Source organism: Pan paniscus, chromosome 1 (genome assembly GCF_029289425.2).
Source record: "Pan paniscus chromosome 1, NHGRI_mPanPan1-v2.0_pri, whole genome shotgun sequence".
In the NCBI taxonomy this organism is placed as follows: domain Eukaryota; kingdom Metazoa; phylum Chordata; class Mammalia; order Primates; family Hominidae; genus Pan; species Pan paniscus.
This window is the reverse complement of record NC_073249.2, coordinates 27186158-27202686: the sequence shown is the minus strand read 5'-3', so window position 1 is coordinate 27202686 and position 16529 is coordinate 27186158. Positions and strand designations below refer to the sequence as shown.

The window sequence follows — 16529 nt, the reverse complement described above, 5'->3', positions numbered from 1 at the left end:
ATTTCAAATTCTGCCTCTTTTATTATCATTTTTGTGAGCAATTATAAATGCCAAAGAATTTCCCATCTTTAAAAAAATTGTCCCCAACCTCATATACATTACAGCAACATCTTTTGAAGGAATTAGTCACATCCTCAGCTTCCATTTTACTACCTCCTTATTGGCTGTAATCTGGTTTCTGGTTCCACTATTTCACCAATGTCTAATTCCAGATTTATATTGCCAAATATTTACTAGATATTTCATTTGTACATGATACCAAAGTCACAGAGATAGCAGAATTTAATATGTTCCCAAATGGTGTCATGGCCTTACTCTCCCACCCCAACAGTTTCCCTGCTACCAAATTTCCATTGTCTACCAACCATTCTGGCCACCATTTTTCATTCTCCTTTGCTAAAACATCCTCCTCCATCTGACTTTTAAATTTTTGTTTCCTTTTATTTTGTATAGCAGACTTAGTCAATCACATAATTTTCCATGATTTCAACAACTAATGGCTCCCAAACCTTTTACTAATCTCTAAATTTAGCTGCTTTCTAGGCACAACTTCCTGGAGTCACATAGCCCACACTCAGCAGGTCTGAAATGCAACTCTATTCCCGCAAAAATCTATTCAATGCCTATAACTCTTTGAATAAAACCATTCATCCAAAACTTTCACATTGAATCATCCTCAGCTCCCTTCCCACGCCTCACACTCTGTATCCAATCAATCACCAAGCCGCACAGATTTTCCTTCAAAACACCTCCCTAAATAAGGATCATCATAATCGCTGGCTGAATTATTACAATGGTTTTGGGACTGATCTACCTGCCATCAGTTTCCTCCACACAGCATAACTTCCATTTTGACTTCTAGAGTCAGCCAATATGCAAATTTGATTTTATAACTCTAAATGGCTTCTGCCCAAGCTTGCTATACTAAGGACTACTATATGTAAATCATCCTCAGTCCACTTGCATGGTGCCATCATATGGAATGCTCAATACCAGGTGCTAACAAAACTTGGAGAGACTATTTAATTGGGTATTGTGGAGCAATAAAGGAAAATCAAAAAGTAGTATGAATCCCATCTCTCTATTTTTCTACTACCCTCGTCCTAAGGTGAGAAACTTTCCCAGTTCATTCTTAGGCTGGAGATGCTTGGTGAATTACAGATGCCAGTGACTTATGCTGTACGATGTCGTGCTGTGTTGGCTCCAATTTTATGTTATTTGGATTGTCATTGCAGGCGTAATTATCAAGGATGAGTTGGAACACAAAGTATCATCTGAATAAGAAAGATGAGCCTCACAGCAACTCTCTCCTCTGAGACAAGTTCAACCTTATATTATTACCCCACCACAGTCTACATCATCAACATTTCTAATGCAAGCTGGTACCTCTATATGGATTGCTGTATACTCATTTCTTAATCAAACACTGTTCTGCTTCCTTTAAGTCTCAATTCAAAAGTCGTGTCTTTGTGATCTCCCCAAGTAAAGTGAATTTATCTCTGCATTCACATACCTTGTAATTTACTGCCAATTTTTCTATCTTCCTTCCACAGTGGTGATTCATCTTATTTACATTCAGAACTTAACACAACACTTGACTTTTAAAAATGTATGTTGAATGAACAATGAATGGATGGATGTGTCATTTTGGTGTCCCTGGAACAGATGTTAAGAGCAGACTTTCAGTTTCCCTCACGCTCAGTCTTCTGAAAGTATTTGTAACTTTTGTACATATTTTCCAATCTCAACAAGCTCACTAGTAAAATTTTGAATTACTCTTCGGGCTAGTAAGATCTAGAATAGTGTTAGAAACTAACAGTTAATATCATATAACCATTCATTTATGCTCATTCATGAGGCTCTAACTTGTGTCAAGTAAGAATCAGTCAGGGCCCAATGAGAAAACAAAAAGTGAGAAAAAGCTTCTGTCTTTCAAAAACTAAATGTGGAGGACCACAGCCAGGCCTGCCCTGAGCAGCATTATTTGAAGGAGGAAGACAATGGTAGTAGATAGAACTTTGAATGCTGATGGGGCACCTCCCAAAGCCTTCTGATGCAACAGACATCCAGCCCCTAGCTCCAGGCTTATCTAATGTGCCAGATTCTCATGCTACATAGGGTGCATTGATAGCCTCACTTCAAGCATGCTTCTAGAATAAACTAAAGAGACACTGAAATAGTCCATCTACTTATTGATATAATTATATGGCACAAACATCATTTGCACCATTTATTTGTTGATGTGGCAGTAAAGTAAAATGAAAGCCACTCTGAACTAACTCTGAGTCCTTTTTCATGCCAAGCTTCAAATGCAGCCTGACTCTTATATCTGGGGTTCCTCAAACAGAGAAAGATGTGTGCGTACATACATACAGAGTCCACACATACATACACAGAGTCCACAGATCTTTTTATTTTTCCAAGACTTGTTACATCAAGGCCCTAAAGACTAGCTGCGGGAGTATCTCTCCCTAATCAATGCCCCCTACAGAGCTGAACTGCCTCCTACTGTTACCACTGAGAAGTGAGAACTACCTCTGAATTCAGTAAGTGTTTGATGAATTAATGTGTCAGCCCTCACCAAAAACCTGAGTGAGCAAAAATGAACTCTGATGTGTCTTGACTTCTTCCATTACCACTGACTTCCTTAACAGGCCAGTTGTCATCCTAAGAAAATCAGAGATGTGTAAATTGAGAATGAAAAGAAGCACATTCATTAGTCACTTTGCTAAGAGTATAAAAATGGCCTCTTTCAAGACATTTCTACTGTCACAAATCTTTGAAACAGAAATAGAGACTAGGTTTTCATCCTTTAGTCAAACACAAGTCTCATCCTATATGTATGTGTGTGTGTGTGTCTCATACAGCCATATGTGTGTAAATAAATATATGATATAGGTAGATAGATGATTGATGATAGAAAGATAGATAAACAGATACATAGATAATAGATTCCTCCATAATTCTCTTAAAGATGTTATTATTTTCCTAAACTAATTTTCTCGCACCCAGCTCAAAACTTAAATTCTCTTTAGAGACCCCCCCTGAAAGCTATAATTCTCTGTAATCCTGTAACTACAGCATATAACCAATCCTAAACTTCTATAGTGTTTCTAATCCATGCCATTCATTCTCCCTTTGGGATTCTGAGCTCTGATAGTGGTGTCTATGTTTTGAGATCAGTGATAAGACAATTGGTTTCAAACAATGCTATTCACCTGAGATAAAAAAGAATTTATTTGTATCAGCTATGAGCCCTGCACAGTGCTAGTTCTTGTGTTGGAAAGAGATGGAAACGAAGAAGGGTTGGGTGAGTACTTTCTAAAAGTATAAGATATGGCTCTTCCAGTTTGAATTTGCAGATAGTAGGAAGAACCTAGGGCTTTGTGAGAAGATCCACTATCAACGAGTGAAAGATTTCTGTTTCTTGTTCCATCCAGAGGACCCAAGACTGGCAACAGCCATGCCCCCAGGATGTATTAACTCCTTCATCAGTGTTTCTCAAAGTGTAGTCTCCAGACCACCTGCATTATAATTACTTAGGGAGCATAATAAATGCTGATTTTCAGACCCTGCCTCAGATCTAGATTAGAATCTCTAGAGTATAAGGTCTGAGAATATCAATTTTACCATGCTTTCTAGAAGAGCTATTGATGCGCATAATAGTTTGTGAATCGCAGCACAAAGAGTTCAAGAAAAAGACTCTCATTACTATCCACACACCCCTCATCTTCCTCAAAAAGAGAATACTGAAGCTATTGCAATTGGTGTCAAGTCTAGTTTAGTTTGCTCTGCTTCTGCCATTGGTGTCTCTCCACTTGCAGATTCATTCTTCCCCAGGTCCAGAGCCCATTCTAAGTCAACTCATAAAGACCATCTTGAAATTTAGTCTCACTACCCAGACCTGGAAATTGGTGGCCCTAACCATGACTACTGAGTTGCTGTGTTTCCTGTCCAAAGTCACACAATCTGGTGTTAGGATCACTGGAAGGTGAGTCCTTGGCCTCCATGAACTCCCCTGGATGAAGCATCACTATGCAGTTTATTGGCTCATTCTGTGAAAGTGGCTTTCTCCTCAGCCTTCCTCTACTCTTGCTATCTGGTATCTAACATGAACTCTAGCACTGGGACTTTGCTCTGAATTCAAGACATTTGTTCTACAAAAATTTACTGAATACTATTGAAGGACTAAAGTACAAAGGTGAATACAATTGCATCTTTCATACCTGGCAGTTCATGTAAACAAGTAATCACAACATGTGATAATCAACAGAAAAATGGAAGGGGAAGAGTTGATACTAAGAAGAAAATGTTCAACTCTGCTTAAAGGGGTAAATAAAACCTTCTAAGTTACTTGAACTAGACACTTCAGAATGGGTATAAGTTGGAAAAATGAACAAAGCAGAAAGTGCTCCAGAGATAAGGTCCTATGAGAGCCATGAAACAGCACGACACATTCAAGGGTCTGCAAGTCTGGCTTGTGGGATGGCTGGGCTTTGAGACGGGAAAGTGGAAAGAAAACTCTCTATGCTTTCTTCCCTTAAGCTGAATCCTGCTGATCCTACCACCTTTGTGCTAAGTACGGGCAGATCTCCTTTCATTGACCATCTTCCTCTCCAGTTCTAAACTTCACCTACTACATATATCCCTTCTCTTCAACTAAACCAGACTTCTAGAAGTACCCTCTAGACACTAATGGACCACCCCGATTCTTTCAGAAGCATCACTTTTTTAACTTTGCTTTTAAGTTCAGGGGTATATGTGCAGGTTTGTTATAGGTAAACTTATGTCATGGGGGTTTGTTGTACAGATTATTGTATCACCCAGCTATTAAGGCTAATATCCATTAGTTATTTTTCCTGATCCTCTCCCTCCTCCGATTCTCTACCCTCTGATAGACCCCAATATCTGTTGTTTCCCTCTGTATCAGACCAGCTTTTGAAGGCTGAGCCACACCTTGTAAAGAAGTTTGTACTTTGTCCTAGTCTTTTTCCTGTCCTGCCCTCCATCCATACCAGTTACATTTTGCTTAGATTCTGACTAGTGCTACTCCAGTCTTAATGTATGACAATCAGGGTTTACCTCAGCCTTATCATCTCAAGCACAATGAAGTTGAGGCTGCTCTGTGTGAAGTTCCTTCTCCTTCTCACTTTTCTTCTACTTGAGTTACAAGGCATCATTGCTTGTCTGATCCAGCTGGTATTTCTCAGCAGATCACTGATCTCTGTAGTCCACAGCTGACTTTTAGTGCCTTCTTAGAAAATACTTCTTGGTTTTGGCATCTTCTGCTTCTGTTCACTCTACACTACCTGCCCAAGTACTCCACAATGCAGCAATCCTGTAAGCTCAATAGCAGAAAATACTTATTTCAGACTAGTATTATTGTTGATTCCAAGATATAGGTATGTATTATTTCTACTCTTGTCCAAAAAGCTTCCTCATAACAGTGTCACCCTCTTCCCCTGATCATTTGTACTCATGCCCCCACAGCTCAAGCTTCTATTAACTTTCAGCAGAAAGACATGGTTATGGGGCTAAATCTACTTACTAAGGCAACTTAGTACATCAACTCTTCTCTGCTTTCCCACCAAAGGCAACTTGTCAGGCAATAGAGCTTTATTCTGAATGTTTTATCATTATTAATCATGATAATACCTTAATGATGTATCTATCAAAAAAATTATTTTTAAATTATAAGTTCTTTGATGGAAGAAAGACAGTAAGAAAACATATTCTCGGGCTAAAATTATGAACTATGAATTTTAGCCCAAGAATATAGCTCTATGTCTGGCAAATATGGATGTATAAACACAATTGTGGAATTTAATTAATTTGCCTCTAAATTTAAACTTTTCTAATAATTTTTAACTCAAATCACAGGGGTAAGAAGTTCCACTCTGACAATAGCAGACTGGGTAAAAACAACTAGAGACAAAATTTGAAAAATAATTTTTTGAAAGCCCAAGAGAGCTATAAGTGCAATATGAAATTGTAGAGCCAATATCTGGGAAAAACGAGAAGACAAGAGATAAGCCCTGCATTTGGAGCCACTTTTCCTCTTAGGCGTTTACCAATTATGAAAGTGTGACTGAGAAACCTAGAAAATCTTACCAAAGACCCTATGATGACAAATGGTAGAGTTCATGGTCTGCCAATGAAGAAGAACCCTAGCAAACCTCAAGAGATTAGGGTTGGACTCAAAGGCTCACACCCAAGGAAAAAACATGATGATGAACCAAAAACAGCAAAAGGGGCCAGGCATGGTAGCTCATACCTGTAATCCCAGCACTTTCGGAGGCCGAGGCAGGCGAATCAGGAGTTCGAGACCAGCCTGTCCAACATGATGAAACCCCATCTTTACTAAAAATACAAAAATTAGCCAGGCGTAGTGATGGGCGCCTGAGGCTGAGGCAGGCGTTTGAACCTGGGGGCAGAGTTTGCAGTGATTGTGCCACTGCACTCCAGCCTGGGTGACAAAGAGACTCCGTCTCAAAAAAAAAAAGAGTAAAAGGCTTACTGGTAGATATTATCATTCAGGAAATTTATTCAGAAGTTTCCTTGGATTATCACCTATGAGGGAAGGGAAAGAAGCAAATTTGGGCATAGGAAGAAGTTGAGCTATGATAGTCTCAAGAAAAGACTCAGCCAATTCCTCAGGAAGCTTTGAAGCTGAAGTAGCCCTTTAGCATTTTCCCTAGTTGGGAGAAGGAAGCCAAGACTTTATACCCCTACATTAACAAGTCATTGCATGCAGGCTGCCTTTGGGAAGAGGGTATGACCTAGACCAAAATGCTTCTCTTTAGCTATGGACAGTATCTGTAGAGGACTAACAGCTTAGGGCTGAGTGCAAGCATCATTCCTGGCAACCTGGGAACTAAACTTGGGCTCATCCTTTGTCAATAAGGGAGAGAGATAGACAGTGCAACACAGGAATCACTACAGGGACAGAAGCCCAGCTTTAAATCATCTCAATTCCTGACTGGATTAATGTGACCTGAATGCCCCTAGACTAGCTGCCTGCCAGAAGCAAATGTAAATCCCCTCTGCAGGAATATAATAGCATCAAAAGACTAAAATTATCTCTAATTTTCTGTATATAATGACTGTCTGAATCACAAATAACCAGGAACATTAGAAGATAAACCCATATGACTAAAAACCAAGAGAAACAGAAAAAAAAAAAACAGAGCCACAGAGATATAGATTAATGTGATAGTAAACATAGACTTTCAAATAGTATGATTAAAGACTCAAAAGACAAGAAAAAATGGATAGAATATAAAACTAAAAAATAAGTCAAATGATAATTCTAGAACCAAAAATATAACAACTGAAATTATGGGCTTAAATAACAGTTTAGACACAATTGAAGAAAGAATTAGAAGACTGTGATATAAAAATACCCAATTAATGCATGCAAAGAGACAAAAAGAGAGAACATATAGATAAAAGAGAAACAGCTATATGGGATACTGAAGGAAAATCTAATATATGCGTAATTATAATCTCAGAGAGGAGAGAATGCAATAAAGTAATATTTGGAGGTTAAGAGTTAAGAATTTTACAAAACTTACAAAAGACCTCAAATCATATATTCAATAATCACGATGAACACTAAGCATGATAAAAACAAAGAAAAGCACATCCGAGCCCATTATAGTAAAATTACTGGGAAAAAAATGACAGCAAAAATTTACAAGAAGCCAGGGAGTAAACACATTGCTTTCATAAGAGCACCAAGATTTATAGCTGACTTCTTGATAGAAAATATGGAAACCAGAAAATAGTACAGGAACATCTTCAAAGTGTGGGAAAAATGTAAGTGCCAAACTGAAATTTTGTAGTTATCAAAAATATCCCCCCCAAAAGGCTAAAGACATTCTGAACTAAAGACTGAGAGAATTAATTACCAGTGGACCTGTACTAAAGGCAATATAAAAAGAGTTCTTCTGGAAGAAGGAAAATATTCCTAGATAGAAGCATGGAGATGTATGAAAGAATAAATGTCAAGAAAAGGGAAGTTATATGTGTTTATCTAAATAAATGTTGATTGTATATATAGTTATAATAAAGTCTGTGGGGTTTTAAATATAGTGAGAATTTAAAATACATGAAAACAAATCACTTATAAATTTGGAGGAAGACAAATGGAACTAAAATGTTCTCAGGGCTTTGAATTGTTCAGGAAGAAGTAAAAGCACTAATTTATTTTGAACCTTAATAAGTAAAGAATTTGTGTTGTAACAAATCAACAATTTTATTTTTTAAGTAATATTTATTTTCCTGGACAGTGCACATTTAGGGCATTAAATCCAGAGGCCCACTCCACTGCTGGGATGCTACTTGAGGCCATCATCTTCCCCCAGGCTCCACATTTTAGCCTTGTACAGGGTGGTGATATTGTAGACCTGGGGGTGGTTCAGCCTGTGACCGTGGCACTCTGGGTTAACCCTCTGGAATTCCAAAGGGATCACTTATCTGGAGGCATATGCAATCTGTTCTCTGCAAAGCCTAGGAGGGTCCAAGCAGGGCAGGCCTGGCTTGGCCAGCCACACTTGTCCTTTCTGTTATGTTAAGCCTGTCTGTCACAAGATGTCCTGGAGGTTCAAAGGTGCAACATTTCCACATGCATGCTTTGCACCCATGAGCCAAGTCTTTACTCCCTCCCCTTTGGACTCAGTCCTTTCTCATGAAAGTAAGAGGTGGAGGACTCTGCTGAAAGCTTCTTTCTCCCAGTCTCCTCTCTTCAAGGCCATCTCCCATATCTGCAGAGAAGCTGTTGTGAATGATTAGCCTATTCACTCTTCTCCTCACCAATAAAACCCAGACTTCCTGCTTCAGAGCCACATGCTCTAGACTGGAGTTGTGTGAACAGATGAGAAGGCCAGGCTGCAAGGACTCTGAGTCCACTCAGTTTACTGATTTTCAGTCTGTGTCTCTGGGTATTTCTTCCTTGGTCTCTGGCAGCATGGCAAATGACATTCAGAAACATGGCATCTGCAGATTCCTCCAGGTTATATCATGCCAAGATATGGGCTTCCTACTGATCATGTAAGCCCTGTTAAGGGGATTCACATGAAACTCTATGTAGACCTCCTGGGTTTATAGTCCTTTGAGAACAGTTGCCACAAAATTTGGTTCTGGTGGACCTCATCTGTGATCACCTTCTTCCTTGGGTGTCCTGCCATGGCCTTGGTGCTGCTTAGTCCATTCTGGTGGTCTCTCAGCCCCATCTCTGATGTCCTGGTCCCCAGCCTTCTGCTGTCTTCAGGCGACAGAGTTGCATGCTGTCTTCCAGGCAACAGTGCCCCTGTAGTACGGCCCTGCCCTCACTTCTCAGAACCTAGCCTGGTTACTAGAACCACCTCTGGATACCACCAGGAAAGGGCTCATTGTCAAGGGGCAGACTCAGGAGGTAATGAACATATGACTGGAACTCATTTTAGCCAATCATTTCCCTCCTCGAGAATAGGTTAGATGCTTTTCACTCCTTATTCTCCTCTACCTTCTATGTCACTGGTCCTGCAGATTGCCCTGTGATTACAGACCAAGTTCCATGGAGAAACCATTTACAAATGTAGAGTCTCATGCAGGCTGGCTGATCAGGCAGGAGGTGAAAGGAACAGATGAGGCTGAATACTGGTGTGCCATCGTCTTGCATTCCCTATGTACACAAGGTCAGGCTGCTGGGAATCCACAGTCCTGGTAATTCTGAACTACCCAAGAACCATCCCAAGAGGAAGGAAACCAACTCTCCAGGATGAGATTTGTGAATCATAGTCTGGTTGCAAGTGGCTGGATTAGGAGTGGGGACTAGAGTACAGGGGTCTAGAAACAAGGGCTAGGAGGAGCAGTAGAGGGAGAAAGGCATAATGGAAACTGGGACACTGATGCACATAGCAGTGGCAAATGCATGGTTTAAAACTAACAGAAGAAGAGCTGGGTAGAGGGATCCTTAAGGTAGCATAGTGGGCAGAGATGATGTCAGTCAGACAGGGTAACAGATAGAGCAGGAAACCAAAAAAGTTGGATGAAACAGGAGAATAGGATACAGGTCTGAAAACTGAGGAAAGACTGGAGAAAAGAGGGCTGGAGGACAAGAGCATAAAGAAGCAGAAAAAGGTGAAGGCTGGGGTTGAGAGGGATAAATTCAAGGTAGCTTTCTTGTCATTTTTTCAAATGAGAGCTGTACTTACTTGTTCAAATGAGTCACAACGAGTAACTGGGATATGCTCAGACCAACTCCAACTTGTATCTCACATCCAGTCCTCGGAATACTCCCTGACTGAATGCCCACTGCGAAACATATATTCCTCTCCCTTTTGGTCTAGTGAGGAGACCCTACCAATCAGGGAAATGGTCCCAGTTTCCAGGTTTAAGGGTGATCATGGAAAATAGAAGACAGAAGGAAGGGAGCTGTAATATTAGTCCCTGTTCTTGGAATACCATGTAGTTTTGCCCCACTGTAAGCAAAGGTGGATCAAAGGGCTAAGATAGAGTTAGGGAGCTGGGGCCTAGGAGAGTGGTTCTGAAGCAGGAATTGGGAAAATGGGAAAAAATCAGTGCCCCAGCCTCCTTTCCCTACTACAGTGTTCATAGCCCTTTCATATCATTTCCACCACTGCACACATTCCACACAATGAATATGTGTGATTAGAGATATGTCCATTTGACCACGGAGAACAGTGAAAACTAGAGAAGGCCGTACCATAGGAAGGCAGCGGGTGACAAAGCAGGTTGGACTAGAACTTGGGCAGGTAGCAGAGAGCATAAAATGACAGAAAGCACTGAGCAGCAGCATTGTCTCCTTCTGTGTCTCTGAACAGGATCCTGTAGGGGATGCTTCAGTGTAGAAGTGGACTTTTTATAGCTTACCTCTTGGTCCCTGTGGTCCCATGGCTTGATGCCTCTTTTTTTATTTTTATTTTATTTTTAAAATTTTTAAATTTTTAATATATTTTAACAGTGTAAAGAGGTTTTTTTAATTGTGTATATGTAACATTGGACAAAACTATTTAAAGTCAATAAATTTTTATTCAAGGAATTCCATGTTGTGATTTCTTCCACTGTCCATCAAGGCCAGTTTAGATCCTCTAAAGAGCTGGAGTCAAAAGATTTATATTCAAGTTAGCCCTTTTTAATGAAACTGAAGCTTAATTTAATCCAGTTGTCCTGTCAGCCCATAATTCTTTTATTTTGGCTCTGTCATCTCCTTTTTAATATGGATATATTTTTTTAATTTATTTTATTTTTTTTTAGACTCTGGGGTACATGTGCATGTTTGTTACATGAGTATACAGTGTAATGATCAGGATTGGGATTCTAGTTTATCCACCACCCAAATAGTGAAGACTACCTAGTAGTAGGTCATTTTTTGGAGCCCCTATACCCCCTTTTGAAGTCTCCAGTGTCTATTATTTTCATCTTTATGGCCATGTGTACCTATTGTTTAGCTCCCACTTATAAGCAAGAACATGCAGTATTTGGTTTTCTGTTTCTGTGTTATTTCGCTTAGTATAATGGCCTCCAGTTCCATCAATGTTGCTGCAAAGAATATCTTTCTTGTGGCTGCATAGTATTTTCTTTGTTCAATCAACCATTGATGGACACTTAGGTTGGTTCCATGATTTTGCTCTTGTGAATTGTGCTGCAATAAATATGCAAGTGCAAATGTCTTGTTTATATAATGATTTATTTTTCTTTGGGTATACACCTAGTAGTGGAATTGCTGGATTGAATAGTAGTTCTATTTTTAGCTCTTTGAGAAATCTCTATACTGTTTTCTACAGAGGTTGAACTAATTTACATTGTCACCGACAGTGTATAAGTGTTCCCTTTTCTCCACATCCATTTCAACACTTGTTGTGTTTTGACTTTTTGTATTTCTTTTTTTTTTTTTTTGAGACAGAGTCTTGCTCTGTCACCCAGGCTGGAGTGCAGTGCCGTGATCTCAGCTCGCTGCAAGCTCCGCCTCCCGGGTTCATGCCATTCTCCTGCCTCAGCCTCCTGAGTAGCTGGGACTACAGGCGCCTGCCACCACGCCCAGCTAATTTTTTGTATTTCTAGTAGAGACGGGGTTTCACCGTATTAGCCAGGATGGTCTCAATCTCCTGACCTCGTGATCCGCCCACCTTGGCCTCCCAAAGTGCAGGGATTATAGGCGTGAGCCACTGTGCTCGGTCTTTTGACTTTTTAATAATAGCCATTCTGACTGGTATAAAATGATACCTCATTATGGTTTTAATTTGCATTTCTTTGATGATTAGTGATGTTGAGCATTTTTCATAGGTTTGTTGGCTTCTTGTATTTCTTCTTCTGAGAAATGTCTGTTCATGTCATTTGCCCGGCCTATAATAGGGCTGTTTGTTGTTTTTTGTTGAGTTGTTTGAGTTTCTTGTAGATGGTGGATATTAGTCCTTTGTTGGAAGCATACTTTGCAAATATTTTCTCCCATTCTTTAGGTTGTCTGTTTACTCTGTTGATTATTTATTTTGCTGTGCAGAGCTTTTTTGTCTATTTTTTGTTTTGTTTTGGGGGTCTTTGCCATAAATTCTTTGCCTATGCCAATGTCCCGAAAAGCTTTTCCTAGGATTTGTATAGTTTCAGGTCTTACCTTTAAGTCTTTAATCCATCTTGAGTTAATTTTTGTATATGGTGGGAGCCAGGGGATCCAGTTTCACTCTTCTGCATATGGTCTGCCAATTTTTCCAGCACCGTTTGTGGGGAAAAGCAAGAGAGATCAGATTGTTACTGTGTCTATGTAGAAAGAAGTAGACATAGGAGACTCCATTTTGTTCTGTACTAAGAAAAATTCTTCTGCCTTGAGATTCTGTTAATCTATAACCTTACCCCCAACCCCGTGCTCTCTGAAACGTGTGCTGTGTCAACTCAGAGTTAAATGGATGAAGGGCGGTGCAAGATGTGCTTTGTTAAACAGATGCTTGAAGGCAGCATGCTCCTTAAGAGTCATCACCACTCCCTAATCTCAAGTACCCAGGGACACAAAAACTGCGGAAGGCCGCAGGGACCTCTGCCTAGGAAAGCCAGGTATTGTCCAAGGTTTCTCCCCATGTGATAGTCTGAAATATGGCCTCGTGGGAAGGGAAAGACCTGACCATCCCCCAGCCCGACACCCGTAAAGGGTCTGTGCTGAGGAGGATTAGTAAAAGAGGAAGGAATGCCTCTTGCAGTTGAGACAAGAGGAAGGCATCTGTCTCCTGCCTGTCCCTGGGCAATGGAATGTCTCGGTATAAAACCCGATTGTATGCTCCATCTACTGATATAGGGAAAAACTGCCTTAGGGCTGGAAGTGGGACCTGTGGGCAGCCATACTGCTTTGTAAAGCATTGAGATGTTTATGTGTATGCACATCTAAAAGCACAACACTTAATCCTTTACATTGTCTATGATGCAAAGACCTTTGTTCACGTGTTTGTCTGCTGACCCTCTCCCCACAATTGTCTTGTGACCCTGACACATCCCTCTCTTGGAGAAACACCCACAAATGATCAATAAATACTAAGGGAACTCAGAGGCTGGCGGGATCCTCCATAGGGGATCCTCCATAGGGGATCCTCCATATGCTGAACGCTGGTTCCCCGGGTCCCCTTATTTCTTTCTCTATACTTTGTCTCTGTGTCTTTTTCTTTCCCAAGTCTCTCGTTCCACCTTACGAGAAACACCCACAGGTGTGTAGGGGCAACCCACCCCTACAACCGTTTATTAAATACAGTGTCCTTTTCTAGTTGTTTATTTTTGTCAATTTAGTTTCAGATTGGTTGACTGTAGTCATGTGGCTTTACTTCTGGGTTCTGTATTCTGTTCCATTAATCTATATGTCTACTTTTCTACCAGTGCTATGCTGTTTTAGTTATTATAGCCTTGTGGTACAATTTGAATCCAGGTAATGTGATGCCTACAGATTTGTTCTTTTTGCTTAGTATTGCTTTGATTATTTGCACTTCATTTTTTTCAATATAAACTTTAGGATTTTTTTCCTAATTCTGTTGAAAATGATGTTGTTAATTTGGTAGGAACTGGGTTGAATCTGTAGATTGCTTTGGGCAACAGGGTCATTTTAATGACATTGATTCTTCCAATTCATAATCATGGGATGTTTTTTCATTTGTTTGTATCATCTACATTTTCTTTCATAAGTGTTTTGTAGTTCTCCTTATAGAGATCTTTCACCTCCTTGGTTAAATATATTTCTAAGTATTTTATTTTATGTGTGGCTATTGTAAAAAAAAAAAAAGGCAAAACTACAGTTACTTTCTTCAAAAAGAAGATTCTTTCCTTGTGTTTTAATTAGAAACTTTAGATTTTTAGAAATTGATGGACTAACCTACACAAACATACAAATAATGCAAGCCTACATCTATGACACATTGTTTAAAAAAAAAGTTTCATTTTAGTTTAGTGCAAAAATTAAGTTTATAATTCTTACCAAGTGATTATTACAAAATGTTTATTTTATTAAATCCAATGCATTCACAAGGTGTTAATACTTTAAGTATTTATCATTTCTACCAACTGCATTATCTAAGTAAACCAAGCAAGCACTTTTATCATAAATGTAGTCAATGATTATTAATACTTTCTTTAAAAAGGACCTAAACTTCTTAATCCAGTCTATCATTAATGGACATTTGGGTTGGTTCCAAGTCTTTGCTATTGTGAATAGTGCCACAATAAACATATGTGTGCATGTGTCTTTATAGTAGCATGATTTATAATCCTTTGGGTATATACCCAGTAATGGGATGGCTGGGTCAAATGGTATTTCTAGTTCTAGATCCTTGAGGAATTGTCACACTGTCTTCCACAATGGTTGAACTAGTTTACACTCCCACCAACAGTGTAAAAGTGTTCCTATTTTTCCACATCCTCTCCAGCACCTGTTTCCTGACTTTTTAATGATCACCATTCTAACTGGTGTGAGATGGTATCTCATTGTGGTTTTGATTTGCATTTCCCTGATGACCAGTGATGACGAGTATTTTTCATGTGTCTGTTGGCCGCATAAATGTCTTCTTTTGAAAAGTGTCTGTTTGCATCCTTTGCCCACTTTTTGATGGGGTTGATTTCTTCTTGTAAATTTTTTTAAGTTCTTTATAGATTCTGGATATTAGCCCTTTGTCAGATGGGTAGATTGCAAAAATTTTCTCCCATTCTATAGGTTGCCTATTCACTCTGATGGTAGTTTATTTTGCTGTGCAGAAGCTCTTTAGTTTAATTAGATCCCATTTGTCAATTTTGGCTTTTGTTGCCGTTGCTTTTGGTGTTTTAGTCATGAAATCCTTGCCCATGCCTATGTCCTGATGTGGCACATATGTGCCATGGAATACTATGCAGCCATAAAAAAGATGAGTTCATGTCCTTTGTAGCTACATGGATGAAGCTGAAAACCATCATTCTGAGCAAACTGTCGCAAGGACAGAAAACCAAACACCGCATGTTCTCACTCATAGGTAGGAATTGAACAATGATAACACTTGGACACAGGGCGGGGAACATCACACACCGGGGCCTGTCATGGGGTGGGGGGATGGGGGAGGGATAGCATCAGGAGAAATACCTAATGTAAATAATGAGTTAATGGGTGCAGCAAACCAACACAGCACTTGTATACATATGTAACAAACCTGCATGTTGTGCACATGTACCCTAGATCTTAAAGTATAATTTAAAAAATAAAATAAAATAAAATAATAAAAGGACCTAAACTTTCCCCAAGTTTCAGCACAGGTAGTTTTATTGTATATTACATCTAGTAGATAATTTTAAAAAATAGTTCATATGAATGAATAGTTTCAAATAGAGTAAATATATTCTACCATGTTACAAAACACAGCAAATCAAAAGCAATTACCAAGTTGAATAATAAGTCACAAAGAAATAATTCTGGCTTGTACAGGAATGTGTAGTATATTCAACGCTCTTAACAGTTACCCACTAATACATATTTCTAAAGCTTAACTTGGAGTTCAAAGATGAGTTTCACAGTAATGTAATTTTAACCTCCATTTACATTCATTTTTATATATTACTAAGATGCCTAGTCTATGTCACAATGATGCTTTCCAGTGTCCACAAATTTTAGTTTCAAGATGTGCATATGTAATTCACTAACATATGGGACAGTTCTTACTATTATTATACCAACTATCCTAAAAAGAAAAATAAAACCCTACCTTACATAGAACTCTGAACATGGTGTAACTTAAAACAGATTAGTAAAACATGATTTTTAAATATTTTAGCCATTTTCTATATATGTGTATAAACTTACCTATTTAATATATGAGAGCTACAACTTTATTCACTGAGAAATTATGCATTCATTTTCTCCAACCATCTTTCTTACCTTAACTCAAAAATCTTATGACTTGCTGACTCTGCTTCCATGAATTTCAAACTGCATTTTTTTTTTTTTTTTTTTTGGAGAAGGAGATGGAAGGAAGGTGATAAATACACTGTAAACAGAAATAAGCCTCCCTCACATTAAGCCCTTTTTGTGTGAGTTCTTT

At 39.0% G+C, this 16529-nt stretch overlaps 1 long non-coding RNA gene across 1 annotated transcript in view; it reads right to left on the bottom strand.

Moving 5' to 3' along the window:
* Positions 1-449: 449 nt before the first annotated feature.
* Positions 450-16529, bottom strand: part of LOC134729122 (uncharacterized) — a 79908-nt gene continuing 63828 nt past the window's right edge. Inside the window, exons 3-4 of the long non-coding RNA XR_010109998.1 lie at positions 5083-5338; positions 450-1656 (exon numbers count right to left, since the gene is read on the bottom strand). This is a non-coding gene — a long non-coding RNA (uncharacterized LOC134729122). The remainder of the gene's footprint in view (positions 1657-5082; positions 5339-16529) is intronic.